Source organism: Pongo pygmaeus, chromosome 16, assembly GCF_028885625.2.
Source record: "Pongo pygmaeus isolate AG05252 chromosome 16, NHGRI_mPonPyg2-v2.0_pri, whole genome shotgun sequence".
In the NCBI taxonomy this organism is placed as follows: Eukaryota; Metazoa; Chordata; class Mammalia; order Primates; family Hominidae; genus Pongo; species Pongo pygmaeus.
The window spans coordinates 42,958,090-42,976,079 of record NC_072389.2 but is presented as its reverse complement, the minus strand read 5'-3'; positions in this window follow the sequence as shown (position 1 = coordinate 42,976,079).

The window sequence follows — 17,990 nt, the reverse complement described above, 5'->3', positions numbered from 1 at the left end:
GCCTGAAATTAGACATTTTATCTATTTTTAGTGAAAAATGTGAAAAATGTGTTAAGCAGTAACCTGTTCTGCTGCCTTATCCCGAGTCCCTTTAAAGTGAACTAGAAACGGGTTGCTTTCCCTACTGAATCATGTTTGATTTATTGCATTATATTGATTGAGTTTCTACTTTGGAAAAAGCATTACATTTTGTGAATAATGTGTTGACATTAATGACTTTAATTCATTCTCCATAACTTTATGACAGACACTAATTTACATTTCTTTTGGAGTACCTGATAGCAAAAGAAGTTTGGGCATTTTAATTTTTCTTGCATTTTAATTTTTTTTCAAGTATATTACCAGGCTGAGCAGGAGTAGTGAATGTAAGAACACACCATTAGGAAAAGCATCTGCTTTTAGGAGTGTGGGCCCCCTTTACCCCGGCTCCACTCTGTCCCACCCACACGAGACACTCAGGTATGCACAATGAAAGTTAAACTGAAGGCTTACAATAACATTTCAATATTTGCTCAGACTAAGCAACAATATACATCAGTGTCTGCCATTTTCAGGGCTTATTTAACACTCATGGTTGAAATTCCTTTTGTTTCAGGTACTGTTAGTTTATTTAAGTTGGTGTTTGGGCAGGTGAGGCTAGCTCAACAATGGCAAGTTCTGACAACTTATTTCTAAAGAAATCGAAGAAGCTGAGCTTGTCAAGCTCTTGTTCTGCATTTCCTGGACTGGTCAGTAAGTACGCCAAGTAAGAGGATTTGAAGCCAGAGAAATAAAAGACTAGAAAAATATTTGTGGTAATGAAGTCACCTTTGTCTATGTTTTTTGAGCAAAGGAAAGTGATGATAAAGGAACTCTTTGGTAGCTGGTTATACATCCCCTTCCTATGTATTTCTCCGTATGCCATGACTAGGGCTAATAACATCTTTTCTGTAATATTTCAGCACCGCTGTAATTTCCTCACCCTACTGTAGTTAAATACAAAAGACACCTCACTTTTTCATATTGGGAGTAATCTTGGAATTGACATTTATAAAATGAATTTCGATAGGGATTTTTAAAAGCAGAGTTAGTGTTCACGGTGAATGAAACAATGAAGATACAAGGAGATAAAAGTAGTGGTGCATGAAAGTGTGGTTCAGCTTTGAGGAAGGAAAAAGGTTTGAGGAAAAGGGACTTTGAGAAAGAGGGAGATGAAGGGATTGACTGTTGCCCTTACTTCCTGCTTCTCTTTGGTTCAACTCAAGTGCTAGGAAGGGATTCTGGGTTGCGTGGATCTATTGTCTCTCTGCCTCTTATCTTGATTCCTTAGTGGGCAGAAATCTGTTGGTTCTTCTCCCTATCCTAACTCCAAGCCCACTGAAATAGTCACATCTATTGAACTTCCCGAGTGTGATTCTTTCCATGATGACATGGCAACTACAGTACTCTTGTGGTTCTTGGTTATTTCCTTTACCTTATCTATCAGGAAAAAGGAGTAAATGTGATGAGCCAAAATAAGGGATGATCAATTGTCCTAGATCTGAGAACTTTGATAAACTCTCGAAATATGTTTTGCATAATAAGCTCTTTGAATTTGGTGGCTTATGATAAAGTATCATATTTAAAAATCTATAAATTGTATTTTTCTACAAAATTCACATTTGCTTATAGTTTTCAAATTCTTGCTTAATATAGAAAAATGTCTTAATAATAGCAATTAAATGAATTAACTGGGTCTTACTGACACATCTTGACATGATCTCCCATTCCAGATGTAAAATAACATGTGAGTCAAAATATTAAAATATAGTAGAAGATAGTGAAAAACTGAAGAATAAAACAAAAACGATGTGCAGATTTCTCTTTTCAGTGTGTTAACCAAAGTTACATTACTTATCCCTCTCTGCTTAGATCTATTAAAATATTGTAGTAGATTTTTAAAAAGGTGGTAGGCCTCAGTTCTTAAGAGATGCTACTCATTTTAAACTCTGAGAAGGACTAGTAATAAATATAGAAAATTAAGATCTAAGGGTCCCAGGGTCCCAAAGCAAACATTCCCCGGAAATCTGCCACAGTCATCTATTTGGCGAAATGGCAAGGGATTTTGATGGGCAAGGTTCTAATGATCTAAGTCTTTTGTGTTGTGCTATATTCTCCTTGCACCAGCCCATACATAAAAAGGGATTTCAGTTCCTGTTGGAGTTCTGAATTTTTGGCCTTCGATCTGATCCTTTGCCCTATTATTCCTCCCTTCACACTGCCACACCATTTCCATTTCCCCAGCTTCTGAAAGCATTGCTTGTTTTCTGCTTTGGATTTTTTTTCCAGCTGTACATGACTACGATCATGGTTCTTCAAAGGTGATTATTCAGGTCTTCCTGCCACCCTCCATTGTTCTTTCAATGTGCCTCAGTTCACTGAGTTATCTGCGACGCCTTCTGACTTTACACACTTCCAGACGAATTCAAGTAAATGTTGTCCGTTACTCTGTAAGTCATGTTCTTGCATAATTTGCCCCAGTCCAGAGAAGACAATCGCAATAACAAATTTCTGTGACTGTGTAAAATGAGTGGTTTAAAGGGACTGACTCCACCAAATAGAAGGTGCTGAAAATATCTGTGAACTGAATGTTAATAATTTCTTAGTTAAGCTGTTAGATTAGATGCTAAGAGATGCTTATCTAAGATTGTAACAAGACTGTTTTTGGAATCTCTGGGCACGTCCAGCCTCTTCCCCCCGTATCTTGGTGTTAGGCATGTCCTAGAGAGCTTCTAGTTTGCTACCATGAAATGTCATTGAGGTGGTCCTGGCAGAGTCGTGATCCCACTGGTTAAACCTACTACATATGCTAAACAGCATTGAACCAAACTAATTTGAGTAACAAATGAAAGAGAGAATCTGTTTCTAGTCAATTTTTGTTTCTCTTCTGAAAACTAGCATATGATTTTGAGAAGCTACTCATACAAAATGATTAATTTGGGACCACAGAGAATGGAAAGTTATGCAGTCTTATTTAATTGGTCTTTTAAAGGAGAAGAATAAATGTATCATGCTTACCATGAACTGAAAAAGTACCAGTAACTCCCCCAAACCCATTTGCTTTATTACATGTCTTTTTCTGTTATTGACAGTTAGTATTGACTCATTTTTAATCAGGTGACACTTTGCACTCTTGCCACTTCTTGATTAATTGGCAGTAATTGCTCCAGGTTGAGTCAGAATTTTTGAACTTGTTTTTCAGCCAGAGTTCTGAAGGGCAACATTTCTAAAGTCGGACTCAGTCAGTGAGTTAGTCAGGCAGATAGTTATTTAGAAAGTATATATTGAATGTCTACTATGTTCTAAGAAGTGTTCAGTCTAGGTGATACCTATTATTGAAGTTACAAAGCCATCAGATCAATTTGTGTATTATTTTGTCTAGATATATTTGAACACAATTCCTGTGCCGTTCCCCTCTGTCCTCTGCCAAATCTAAGTTTCTTCTAGCCTCTTGCAAAAAAAATCAGAACTAATATTTTCTTTATAACTCCCTTGTGCTTTTCAGATCTTATTCGGAGTTATAGCAGTTTGGAAGTCAGGCAGGATTTTTCTAGAGTGAATGTAATTTCCTTCTAAGGCAGCAACGTAGTTGCTACAGTTTTAATAAGTTTTAATCAGTTTTAATTTTTAATTTCTCAGCGAGTCTAGTTAACTCTGGATGGGTTATTAACAGCATGAATCAAATGCATACAATGTGACCGAGAACAAAAGCTGCCCCTGGTGGACAAGGTACCATCTTTGTAACTTTTCCTAGTGACAGTTCCATTAAACTTCAGGGCTCTTAGGCCGGTGAGGTGACCCAAACCAACCCAGTTTACAGATTGGGTCCTACCTGGCCTATGATAGTTGAGTTTAGCCCAAACTCTAAATTATCCTCCTATGGTATAGTCCTCAATTTCCAGCTTCCTAAAGGATGGTTCTCAGTTCTCACATTCATAATGCAAACTAGCCATGCTTGAAATGAAAAGTTATTGATGGAAATTAAGAACTGCTCATGACAGCACAAAAAGCCATGTTAAAAGACAAGTGCAAATAAATGATGATATAAGAGCCTGGTGAGTTTGACTGTTTACCAGAAACAGCTCTGCAAATATTGCTGGTGGAAGTTTATTTTTCACCTGGCCTTTCCCTGTCCCTCTTCTAGGGGCATAGAAAGTGAGCATTAGGTTAAGAGAAGTAATAAAAAAGAGAAAACAAAACTGTAAACTCAGTTAAATGGAGACTTGTCTTCAACTGTAAGTGGCAGGTGTATTTATCCGGGGTGATTTTATCCCAGTTACAAAGGTATCAGCACAATATTACACCCGGGCTTTCAGCCATCTCTCAGGTTGAGTGAATTTGTGAGTATTAAACACACAGTGAGATGTTCAGTTTTCAGTGTAGTTTCTGATCAAATATTTAAACTTTGTGTGTAAAAATAACCCAATCAGAGTAAATTTTTTCTCTTCAATAAAACAAAATAGAAGAATTTAACCACATGGAAATACTGGTTGGCTTACCATGTTCAGAGGATTAAGCATCATTGCTTTTAATGAAATTCTAGTTTTTTAAAAAAGGTAGAAATTGATGTCTTAGAATATCATATAATAAATTCCTTTTAACTGATTCATATCCAGTGAGAAGTGTCAAATTTGAGTGCTTTCTCTTCCTGCTTTCCTGTTTCCCATTCTCTGAGTCACTTTAGTTCCCCCTTACAATGTTTTCTAACTTCTGCCTGCTTAGTTTAGCCTGCACCCTCTAAGTTGCCCTCCTGCCTTCCTGTACTCACCTGTCACAGAAACTTGCTCGCCCTCTGCACACCACTGTACGTGCCTCCCCGCAACAGGTGCTGTATGTCTTCTTTGGCCTACTGTTTTGTAGGGCTCTAGGATTTATCCCGGCTTCTCTCAACCTGTGTCCCACTTTCTCCATAAGCTGTGGCTTCTTTGTCCACTTCTATCTCCACCACTTCCATGATTCAGCTTTCTCCCCAGGCTTGTTGCTGCACTGCACTTCCTTCCCTCACTGACTGCTTTTCTTCCTAGCTTCTCACTGTCCCACACACTGTTAGCTGCTTCTACCTAGCCACTTTGGCCTAATTGTTCAATCCAGACACACATACACAGTTTTTGACAACTTTTTTGGTAGTGATGGGGTTTCACTGTATTGCCCAGGATGGTCTCGAACTCCTGGGTTCAAGTGATCCTCCTGCCTTGGCCTCCCAATGGACATGTCTGACTACCTAGCCTTCTCATTCCGTTTTATTTTTGGCCTTTTGACTTCACAATACTTTTTCTTTGTTCTTTTCCTGCTTCTGAACTGCTGACAGTGATGTGCTGGTGAATATCTAATAACCGTTTTTCTGGAGGGGAAAAAGAAACCTCTGACATATAATGTTTTCTGACTTCTTTGGTGTAAATACTCTCACCATGGTCCATTTCATGGTCCATTCAGTGCGACATCACTGAGTGAACAGTTGTCTTTATCTGGTGCCAGTTGACTCCAGCACATCACTGAGCCTTGGTTTTCTTGATAGCTTACCCTTGAAAGAGAAGTTCTCTGAAAAAGGGGTTTGCAAATTGGAGTGGATGTGTCCCATGGAGTTCTACAAGATAATCTATTGAAACATGAGAAGAAGTATATTAGAACATATGTATTACAACATATTAGAAATTATATTTACATTTAATTTCTAGCTGATCTTTATCAAATATTTGGTTTTATGGGTTTATTATGAGTATATTACATTAGTACAGCCTATGTATATTATATGCATATGATGTGTGTATGTATAAACAACTTACATTAATTGGAGTCTTACTAGATACTAGGCTTATGTTAGGTTATTTAATCCTTACTACATCCTGTAAGGTAAGTACTGAAGTCCAGAGAAGTTATGTAGCTTGCTGAAGAGCAAGTGTAATATAAAAGTACATAAATACAGTATACTGATAGTGCATCCTCAAATTTTTTTTAAACTGAGGAGTTAAGTGATCAAAATATTTTGGAGGTTGTGATCTGCAGCTTGGCTTGCTTCTCACTCTATTTACTCCTACCAGATTATCTTAAATGTACTATGGTTTTAACAACCATTCATAAGCATTTGATTCCTTTTTTTCCACCTCCAGCCCTGGAGAGCTTCAGACCTGAATTTCCAAAGCCTTCTGGTTACTTCCACTTTAATATGTTGAAGACATAATGAGAAGACTTTGAGGCTCATGTATTGAATTTTTGCTAGTATAATTGATTCTAATTATAAAGAAAGTTAAATCTTCAGAAAAAATGTAAAAACATAACATTAAAAGATATCACTTGTTGTAATACATATTTATGAAAAACTGTTTTGCAGGGCTCTAAGAAGTTAAATCAAATACATTCTGGATTTCAGTTTCCTCATCTATAAAGCAAAATAGTTGGATTTAATGGTGGGTTCCTTGAAACTCTTTTTGTCTTTGATTCCTGGTAATACCACACTCTATTGGTGATTTTAGTGTAAAATGATGCTTTCCAGTTAAATTACCAATCAATAGCAATTCACTGGTTTGTGGGCTCCTGTGCTTAATAAATGGAATTCTAATTTTTCTTAACATTAAATTAACTTCTTTACAAACAGATATATGTGACTGTTTTAGAGATGACCTCTGACTTCTGACTTGGAAATGACTCTTAATTTCAACATAATAGGTCTCAGATGAAAGATTCTTTAAATATCTTAGCAATATCCAGATTGACAATCTCTGAGACAATTTATGGTAAGCTATTTAGGAAAAAATGCAATATGCCCTTTGCACTTACTATAGGCATGAGGAATATCTGGGTCTGTAAAACATTTGGTGATTGCTAAGCTAGTGACACTTACCTGGAAACTTTGATGTATTATTGTCTCAAAAAAGACAAAAAAAATCAAAATGTAAAGGGGTAAGAAGAACATAATATTGAAGATTTGTTTCACAATCTGTTTTCAAAGTTCCAACTATTTTTAATGTACTACAGTTTTCCTTGTGATAGGCTCTTTTTCTTCTTTTATATGTTCAATATTCCTACTTTCAAAAAAAATTGAGGATTCCTAGAGCAAGAATATTTATGACTCTAGAAAAGATAAACAGAGCGAAAGGTAAAGATTTTATTTTTTCACATGTACAGATTTATAAGATGTTGAAAAAATACGTTCTATAATTTTTTTATAAATTTGGCAATATACAAAATGGTAAAAGTAGGGACTTTGCATCTAGATAATGTTTAAAACTTGCAAAGTTTTAAGTTATTCACTTAGTGAATTGGATTTTTTTCATTGATGTATCTGAACTTTACGAGGCAGCTGTATAAATTAATCTCTCATTACCTATAGATGAAGCCTATTATTTTTCCAGCATTTTTTTTAGTTAACAGTTTAAGCAAATTCTGTTGGCTGTGAAATTGAAAGACTCCTTTTAGATTTTGGTGTGTGTACTGATATGCACAGAAGGTGGAGAAAATGTTTGCTCTAAAAAATGATATACTCATGATAAGATGCCTAAATATACTGAGCCATTTCTGAATGTATGTTTGCAATTACCAACACTTACTGTCCACCTCCTACAGAAATTTCTACTTGTTCCACATTCATAGTTTATCTATTTATAAAAGAGGGATGGTGGGAGCTGGGAAGAAGAGTTATGAAGGGAAATTAAACCACACCTAAGGAAGATCTTAAAATTCCATTGACTTGTTTGGCACTAGAGCTGTGTGAAAGTATTTTTAATCCACAGAGATTTATGCAAATCATTTTAAAGTCCTAGTCATGTGATGTCATATCCCTTAGGTGTTATCAGAAATTTTTATTTGTATCAGCTGAAATTCCCAGAGCTAAATTAAAAAATGTCTGAAAGGTACAAGGAAGATTTTGTGTTTAGGTGATATATGTCTTAAAGGCAGGAAAATGAATTTGATAACTGTCTTTTGTTTGTTTGTTTTAAAATTACAAGAATAGTACTTTATTTTTTCTAAAAAATAAATCAAACAATATAGAATTATATTAAGTAAAAGCCCAAAGTTTCACACATCCATCACTAGAGTTAACCAGTACTAACACTTTTCCCTTTTTAAACAAAAATTAATCTATAGTTATTGTTGTATGACTTTCTTTTATTTACTTAAGAATTGGCCTCTTTCCAGATCTGTACATCTAACTCATACCAAATATGTATTTATCCATTTCTTTATAGTAGGACGTTTAGATTATTTCTAATTTGAAACCATTACCAACTGTAATAAATATTCTCATTCTTATATCTTAATTCTTTTATGCTGGTATTTCTGAAGGCTTGGGTATAAAAATAGGGTTGTTGAGTGTATTTAACATTTGTATTGGTGCTCTCATAGAAGGACTTTACATAACCTTCTGATTCGAAGATCTTGCACTTCTACACATATCTAAAAAACCTGGATTGGACACCAAATGGAGCTAAACTAGGCTTGGTCTTCAAAACAAAGGATGTTCATATTTTTGCTCATTGGGTTTAACTGCCTGACAATCAAGAGCCAACTTTGTGAACGAAGGCAATACATATCTGTTGAAATGAAAATCACTGAATCACTTATGCAAGTTTAATTTGGCTTTCTGAATATTTTTTAACATCATTCAAAAGGAAACTATAAATAATCTTCCTTGAGTATAATCTTTCTCTTAAGGAAAATAATACACACCTCACAGATTGGGTATGTTATTGCCTGCTGCTATTCCTGATTTGTATCAGTGCCGTTTTGCATTTTTATACTCTGTAGAATACTTTGTGAGTTAATAAATTTGCATTGGCACATCTATAGGTTTATCACAAGTAATGGAGACACAGCCCCAGGGCAACTGGGCCAAAATAAACCACGTGGAAATTAGTGTAAAGTTGGGATGAATCAATATCACTGAGAACAAATCTATTCTCTTCTAATTCTCGCTATTTTCTGAGCTGATTCTGTTGTCCCAGATCAATTCAGGAACACAAAAATAGTTTTTGGCTTTTCCTTCCTATGTTTTAGGCCAAAAGGATTACTTACCCGACTATTTCATCTGGTGGTTTAACATATTGAGATTGAGGACTCAAAGGGACAAGAGAATACCAGTAACAACTATGATTTTTGTCATTGTGTTTCTGAGAATTAGCAAGTTCCATAGGCCAATGGATCAGGGCTCTCGGATAGAACCAAGTGCTGGTGACCTTTCATGCCCTTCTCCAGGGAAATTATTCCATGACACTGATGACTTTATCCTTCCAGACTCCCAAGGTTGCAAGCAACAGACACTCTTATGGCCTAGGCACACAAAGGGAAATGCTTGGATGAACACCTGTTGTCCATGTCACTTAGTAGTTAATTTTTATACCTTTTCAAAGAGCTCATTTTTATCACATGCAAAATTAATACTTTGAGTTTTTGTAGGGAAAAGTAATGAACAAATTGTTTTCTAGCACTGTCTTATCATGTCATATGGTGACCTCAAATTAAGCACTGGTTTGGCCCTAGGCTGTGCAATCAAGGCCCCAAATTTCACTGGTTTGTTCAAATTTAGAAAATGCATCAAGTGATCTAGAGTGGTTCTTTGTTTATATGACAAAATTATTATTTTTTTAATCTGGCTCTGCCTTCTACTTTCAGAGGGAATTGGAGCACTTTGTTACTAGTAATCACTTTATTCCAAACACACCCCCAAGCTGAAGGAGCAAAGTCCCTTGTCTGAACTCTTGGGGTAGTTTCAAGCTGCTCTTTTTGCTTTTGTCTCGTTTCCATGGTTACTGAATCCTCTTTATACCAAACTAGTTGGTTATGTTACTCCATTGCTTATTGGCTCTCTTTTAACTGTAGGATAAAGTTCAAACTATCATTGTACTAGACAAGGACTGCCATGATCTCAACTCTCTCCAAGCCTTTTCTTTCCAAAACAACCCTCTGCCCTGTAAGTTCCAGTCATGGGGATTGCAGTTCCCAGAACCCTCCAGGGTCGCAACCTCTTCCACACAGCTTTTCCAAAATACTTTTAATCTGAATTGCCTTTCTTCACCCTGACACTCCCCTAGGGAACTGGCCACTCAGTTTTTTTGTGTCCATCTATGTCTATGAGTATTTTAATTATAGCAACTGTAATTTCTTGTTAGAGATCTGTTTTACGTTTCTGTGCTGTAAGTGCTTCATTGACAGAAGTAAGGGTCTTCATTTTTATATCACCATGTCTAGTGTAGAATAGGCAATGACTTGTAGGCTTAATAGCTCATGAATAAATTTTAATATCTCCATTGTAACCAAAGGAAAGTCATGCCTAGTTTATCAGAGTCATAAATAGGATGCTGTATATATGTGCTGGTTTGTATTCCAAAACAGATTTAAGGAATTCTTTAAAATTCTGCACATTAACCAGGAGGATAAATAAATACCAGTGGACATTAAGATTAAATTAAGAGTAATTACAGAGACATGATTAAAACTCTGAGTACACTTTGGCTTTAGCCATAAGCAAATGCAGGCTTAAATTATACTGTTAGGAAGAGCGAGAAGTAGTAGACTAGACTAGAGACTCTAAAGAGCAATCTGGCACTTACTAAAGGAGTCATGGCATTATAAAGAAGATAGGCATAGAAATTAGGGAAAATATTTTGAAGGGAAATGTCCATCAGTGAAATAAAGTTATTAAGAGCATGAAATTACATTCATAAGGTTAAATTTATCTAAGTTTCATAGTCCATACGGCTTAGAATAATGACGTCCCACTGTTATTGCCAAAGGTCTGAGAATACACATGTATTACCATTGGATATTAAATCACAATTCTTACTTTATAGAGGTTTCCAGAGGTCTTTGGCTTAAAATTTTGAAACCTCTTTTTTGGAGGCCTGCCATCAAGTATAGTGTGAAAGACAAATAAGATATGTATTAATTCAAGGAAATAAGTTATTTTCTGTCAATAAGGGAAAAACAATAGGTGTTTCATTTGCTTTTCTTTAGAACACAATTTTAGCTAATTATCCATGCTGTTTAAATGTTGTATTTATAAGACAATTAGGACCTCACAGTTTGGAAACGTCAGAGGGACTGAGAGATAAAGAAACTGTGGAATTTTAATAGACATGAAAGAATGAAAGCCAAGATATTATTTTAAATCACAGAAATTATTTTACATTAAAAAAATCATTGGTAATGAGAACTCTAAATGATAGAGTTTTTCCTGCTATCAAATGTAAATAATTATCCTTCAGTCACTGGGAGAAGATTGAGTTTCTGGATTTAATGTAGAAAAAGCTTAGAAGAAAACTTGAAATTTAAATTCTAGGTGTAACCTTAAACACTTTCTAAACAGTTAAGTTACAGTAAGTACAAGAACAAGAGTAGTTAAAATTTATCATGCTCGGAGATTATCTGATTTGCATAAACTCTTACTAAAATACTGTTAATGTGCTGTAATCCCAGCACTTTGGGAGGCCAAGGAGGGCGGGTTATGAGGTCAGGAGATCGAGACCATCCTGGCTAACATGGTGAAACCCTGTCTCTACTAAAAATACAAAAAATTAGCCAGGTGTGGTGGCAGACGCCTGTAGTCCCAGCTATTTGGGAGGCCGAGGCAAGAGAGTGGCGTGAACCTGCGAGACGGAGCTGGTAGTGAGCCAAGATTGCGCCACTGCACTCCAGCCTGGGCAACAGAGCAAGACTCTGTCTCAAAAAAAAAAAAAAAAAAATACTGTTAATGTGAATGACTCCCAGGTAGAAGAAAGATACATATATCATGGGGTATGATAGCTGCTTTCAGAAGTGATAATCAATTACAGTTATTTATTTCTTAAAGTTTTGAAAGGAGGCAGAAAATTAAGTGACACTCATGAAAAGCTCTAATTATATTTAAGGCAAATATTTAGTAGCTTAAGAACCCATGTTACCTTGGATATATTACTAGACTGTTTGTTGTTGGGAGTTAAGGCTGATCTTCGAATACATATTCTAATTTTCAGGTAAAATACATGGCGATCCTTGATGATATCTGTTCATCGGGCAATCATTGGAATTTCCATCTTTCAAGAAAATGTGTTTTCTCCATTTCAAGTTAGTAGAACTTTTATATTGATTCAGCTGTGGGAAAGGAAAATGGGAAACATATGACCAATTTATTTCCAATTTATTTCAGCATTGTGAGTAAAAGAGGTTTTTAATTCAGAGTTTCAAGGAAACTCCACCCACAAAATTCTTCAGTAGGTTATAGAGCTGAGATTTCCTACAATAAACTCTAACAAGACTGTCTGTTGCCAGGTGTAGATAATAGCCCATGTCTTTTCTCCTAATATTTGTCATCTCTCTTTATACGTGTTAGAGATGAGGAGAGATGAATTTGGTGGAGACAGTGGCCTAGAGATGAGAAGAAGCTAAATTTCCACTGATTTCTTTGGATTGATTTTGAGCCTAGTGAAAAGTGTTAAAGGTCATAGCTGAAATTCCCATTTAGTAGAGATTTTATAAGATTGGCCTCAGGGCAACTTTAGGAACCCAGGCAACCAACTTTGAAGTGGCATTGTAGAAAAGACCCTTACCTTTATGTATGCGTGGTGCCCATCAGCTCCTGGAAAATAACATCCTTTTAGGTGAACACAGAAATTGCACATAAGCCATGGTCATGGCTTTCTTATGCCAGTGAGCATTGGGTCATGAAGCTTCTCTGGAAGTCTTGGCAGCACATGTGGACCAGTGAGAGTAAAGCAACCTCTGAGAGACGGGACTAGTACAGCAGGATGACTAGGGTGCACAAAGAACCTTGGGAGGCAGTACCCTGGTTACTTCTAGAATCACTGTGTGAGATCATTGTGGAGGAGGTATAGTGGAGAAGGATTCAAGCCTTTTTATGATATGAGCAGATGCATTTAACTCAGTCACACACCTTTGAGCTACAAAGGCATAAGGATTGTTTTTTCTTCCCATTTAAAAATGATTTAATGTTTGCTACATGCAAAGGTGAGTGTGTGTACACAGTCATTTTTTATTATCACAGATTCCATATTTGCAAATTTGCCTAATCACTAAAATTTATTGGAACCTCAAAATCAATGTTTGTGGTGCTTTCTTGGCATTTGCAGGCGTATAAACAGTGGTAAAAAAATTTTGAGTCACCTGACATATGCGTTCCTAGCTGAGATTGAACAAGGTGATACTCTGCTTTCCTGCCTCAGCATTTGTAATGTAAATGTGTCCTTTCTGAGGTCTGTTTAGTGCCATCTTTTTTGAATTTTTGTGCTTTTTGTTGGTGATTTCCCTGTTTAAAATGGTCCCTAAGCATAGTGCTGAAGTGCTGTCTAGTATTCCTAAGCACAAGAAGGCTGTTATATGCCTTACAGAGAAAATATGCATTTTGGGTAAGGTCTGTGCAGGCATGAATTATAGTGCTATCGGCTGTGAGTTCAGTGCTAATGAATTAACAGTGTGTCTGGGAGGAGGAGGTTGCAATGAGCCAAGATTGTGCCACTGCATCCCAGCCTGGGGGACAGAGTGAGATTACGTCTCAAAAAAAAAAAAAAGTTAAAATAAAAAATAAAATAAAATGGTATCTTTACACATAAACACACATAAAATAAGGCTATGTATTGACTTGTTGATAAAAATGTGACTAGAAGCTTGCAGGAACTTAACTATCCCTTAGGAGCAGTGGTTCGGTATTTGCTAATTCAGTGTTAGCTCTGGCTTTATAGAACACAACTACCTTATGAATCTGGGTGCTCCTGTATTGGGTGCATATATATTTAGGATAGTTAGCTCTTCTAGATGTGTTGATCCCTTTACCATTATGTAATGGCCTTCTTTGTCTCTTTTGATCCTTGTTGGTTTAAAGTCTGCTTTATCAGAGATTAGGATTGCAACTCTTGCTTTTTTTTTTTTTCTTTTGCTTTCCATTTGCTTGGTAAATATTCCCCCATCCCTTTGTTTTGAGCCCATGTGTGTCTTTGCACATGAGATGGGTCTCCTGAATACAGCACACCGATGGGTCTTCACTCTTTATCTATTTTGCCAGTCTGTGTCTTTTAATTGGGGCATTTAGCCCATTTACATTTAAGGTTAATATTGTTATGTGTGAATTTGATCCTGTCATTTTGATGCTAGCTGGTTAATTTGCCCATTGGTTGATGCAGTTTCTTCATAGTGTCGATGTTCTTTACCATTTGGCATGTTTTTGCAGTGGCTGGTACTGGTTGTTCCTTTCCATGTTTAGTGCTTCCTTCAGGAGCTCTTGTAAGGCAGGCCTGGTGGTGACAAAATCTCTTAGCATTTGCTTGTCTGTGAAGGATTTTATTTCTCCTTCACTTATAAAGCTTAGTTTGGCTGGATATGAAATTCTGGATTAAAAATTCTTTTCTTTAAGAATGTTGAATGTTGGCCCCAACTGTCTTCTGGCTTGTAGGGTTTCTGCAGAGAGATCCACTGTTAGCCTGATGGCCTTCCCTTTGTGGGTAAACTGACCTTTCTCTCTGGCTGCCCTTAACATTTTTTCCATCATTTCATCCTTGGTGAATCTGATGATTATGTGTCTTGGGGTTGCTCATCTCAAGGAGTAACTTTGTAGTGTTTCTGTTTCTATATTTCCTGAATTTGAATGTTGGCCTGCCTTGCTAGGTTGGGGAAGTTCTCCTGGATAATATCCTGAAAAGTGTTTTCCAACTTATTTCCATTCTCCCTGTCACTTTCAGGTACACCAATCAAACGTAGATTTGGTCTTTTCACATAGTCCCATATTTCTTAGAGGCTTTGTTCATTCCTTTTTATTCTTTTTTCTCTAATCTTGTCTTCTTGCTTTATCAAGTTGATCTTCAATCTCTGATATCCTTTCTGCCACTTGATCGATTTGGCTATTGATACCTGTGTATGCTTCATGCAGTTCTCATGGTGTGTTTTTCAGCTCCATCAGGTCATTTATGTTTTTCTCTAAACTGTTTATTCTAGTTAGCAATTCACCTAACCTTTTTTGGGGTTCTTAGCTTCCTTGCATTGGGATTGAACATGTTCCTTTAGCTCGGAGGAATTTGTCATTACCCACCTTCTGAAGCCTACTTCTGTCAATTCGTCAAACTCATTCTCCATCCAGTTTTGTTCCCTTGCTGGCAAGGAGTTGTGATCTTTTCAAGGGGAAGAGGCATTGTAGTTTTTGGAATTTTCAGCCTTTTTGCGCTGGTTTCTCCCCATCTTTGTGGATTTATCTACCTTTGGTCTTTGATGTTGGTGACCTTCAGATGGGGGTCTCTGAGTGGACGTGCTATTCCTTTCTGTTTGTTAGTTTTCCTTCTAACAATCAGGCCCCTCATTGCAGGTCTTCTGGAGTTTGCTGGAGGTCCCCTCCAGACCCTGTTTGCCTAGGTATCACCAGCGGAGGCTGCAGAACAACAAAAGGGTTCACTAATTTTCACTGCTATAAGGAATTCCATTGTATAAATATACAACATTTATACATTTTCTTATTGTGATAGCTAATTTTTTTTTTTTTTTTTTTTTGAGACAGAGCCTCCTTCTCTTGCCCAGGCTGGAATGCAGTGGTGAAATCTTGACTCACTGCAGCCTCGGACTCCCAGGTTCAAGTGATTCTTCTGCCTCAGCCTCCTGAGTAGCTGAGATTATAGGCATGCACCACCATGCCCCACTAATTTTTTTTTTTTTTTTGGTATTTGTAGTAGAGTTGGGCTTTCACCATATTGGCCAGGCTGCTCTCAAATTTCTGACCTCAAGTGATTGGCCTGCCTCGGCCTCCCAGAGTGCTGGGATTACAGGTGTGAGCTACCGCGCCCAGCCTGTGATAGCTGATTTTATGTGTCAAACTTGATTGGGCCAAAGGGTGCTCAGATCTTTGGTCAAATATTATTCTTGGTGTGTCTGTGAGGGTGTTTCTAGATGATATTGACATTTTAAAGGTGGGCTGAGTAAATAAGAGTGCCATCACTAATGTGGGTGGGCCTCATCTAACCAATTGAAAACCCGAATAGATCACGAAGGCTGAATAAGAGTGAACTCAGTCTGCCTGACTGCTGGAGTTGATCTTTGCCTTTAGGCTCAAACTAAAAAGTTATGTCGTTTTGAGTCTCAAGCCTGCCAGCTTTTGGGCTTACACCATCAGCTCTCCTGATACTCTGACCTTTGGAGTTGGACTATACCTACATTGTTGACTCACCTGGGTCTCTAGCTTCTTGATTATAGATTTTGGGACTTTTCCACCTCCATACTCCCAATTACCTATGAAAAATCTCTTTATATATTTATTGTGTATTTCATACCTGGTATTTGTTTAGTTACTGTTGCATTCATTTCGTAAGTGAATTGACCTATAATTTTCTTTTTACACTTTTTATATTACCTTTATCTGATTTGATATCAAAGATATACTGAGCAAATAAAATAATTTAGAAAATGTACCCTCTTTTTCTCTTTTATGGAAGAGTTAGTCTAAAATTGTTTATTTACTGAATATTTTGCAGAGAATTTATATAAAATAATCTAAGCCTAGTGTTTTCTTTTGAGAAAATGTTTCAATTTCTTTAGTTGCTTATGTCATTGACAGTTTCTATTTCTTCTAGAGTCAGTTTTTTGAAGTATATTTTTTGTAGGCATATGTTCCTGTTTAATTTTTCAAGTTTAATGATATATACTAGTTTATAGTTTTCTATTATTTATTTTATGTCTATTGAATCTAATTATGCATTCATATTGATTACCTCTGCTCCTTTTCTTATAATCTCTCTTGCTAATGGTTCATTAATTTTATTTGTTTTTCAAAAAGCCGGTGTTTGGATTCTTTGATCTTCTCTACCGTATCTTTACTTTTTCTTTCATGAATTTCTGCCCTTATTTAAAATTATTTCAAAGTCAAGTTATTAGATGCATAAATGTTTAAAACTTTAGTAACTTCTTGGCAAAGGGACTATTATATTGTTATATAATGACTCTCTTCATTACTAGCAAAGCTATTACCTTTAAATTTATTTCATTTTATATTGTAATAGAGCTGCACATTTACTACTTTTCTATTGCTTACCTTTCAATATTTCTATGTCTTCATGTTTCAATCATCTCTTTTATAAGTTTTTAAACCATAATTTGAATATCTTATTCTTTTAACTAAAGAACGTAGTTTACATATATTTATTGTGATTATTGATATGGATTAATTTTTACCATCTTATTTCTATGATTTTATTTCCTATATTATTTTGGACTGAGTTATTTTCTCATTTTTTAAAAATGTAAGCTAAGTCTTTATACTTTTACCTCACTCAGTCACCAGAGATGGGTTCTTCTGGGAAGGGCATGACCTTGGGTGAGGTGGCTGTCTGTAACTGAGGTGCATTCTGAAGGCTGTTGACTGGCTACACTTTCTGTAGTTGGATAGCACATCCTACCTTCAAGGGAGATCTGGGGAGTGTATTTCTGTGTCTACTACATTGTGAAACAAATGTGGCAGTTTTGAGATAACCCATAGGAAGTTTGTATATGTTAGAAGAGGATTAAAGATCAGACCTCTGGCATTTGCGGGGTAACTCATGAAAAATAATACGATATTTGAGAAGGAAAGGCCAGAAGAAAGAAGGTCCTTTTCTTGAGGTTTTATAATAAAAATAAATGTTTGAAAATGACAAAACCTACATTATAAAATGGAAAGTACATTACATTCAGCATAACGTTAACTTAATCATGAATGCAGATATATAAATCATAAATGCTCTACATAATAGTTCTCTATCAACCACTAATTCTGCTTAAGAATCAGTAAAATGCTTAACTGACTAGGCATAAATAAAATGTCTCCATTCTGGTATTTATTTTTGTTTTTATTGTCCTGAATTTGTTCTCTGTATATAACTTTATTTTTTTCTACATTGTTTTGCAAAAATGGTTATTGCCTTGAATCATGGATTTTAATACTAATTAAGATATTTCTCAATATTTTAGTTGAAAAAATTATCAAAGTTCAGACTTTATTAGCTGTAAAGTCTAAACTAACTGCATTTCCAAAGTTT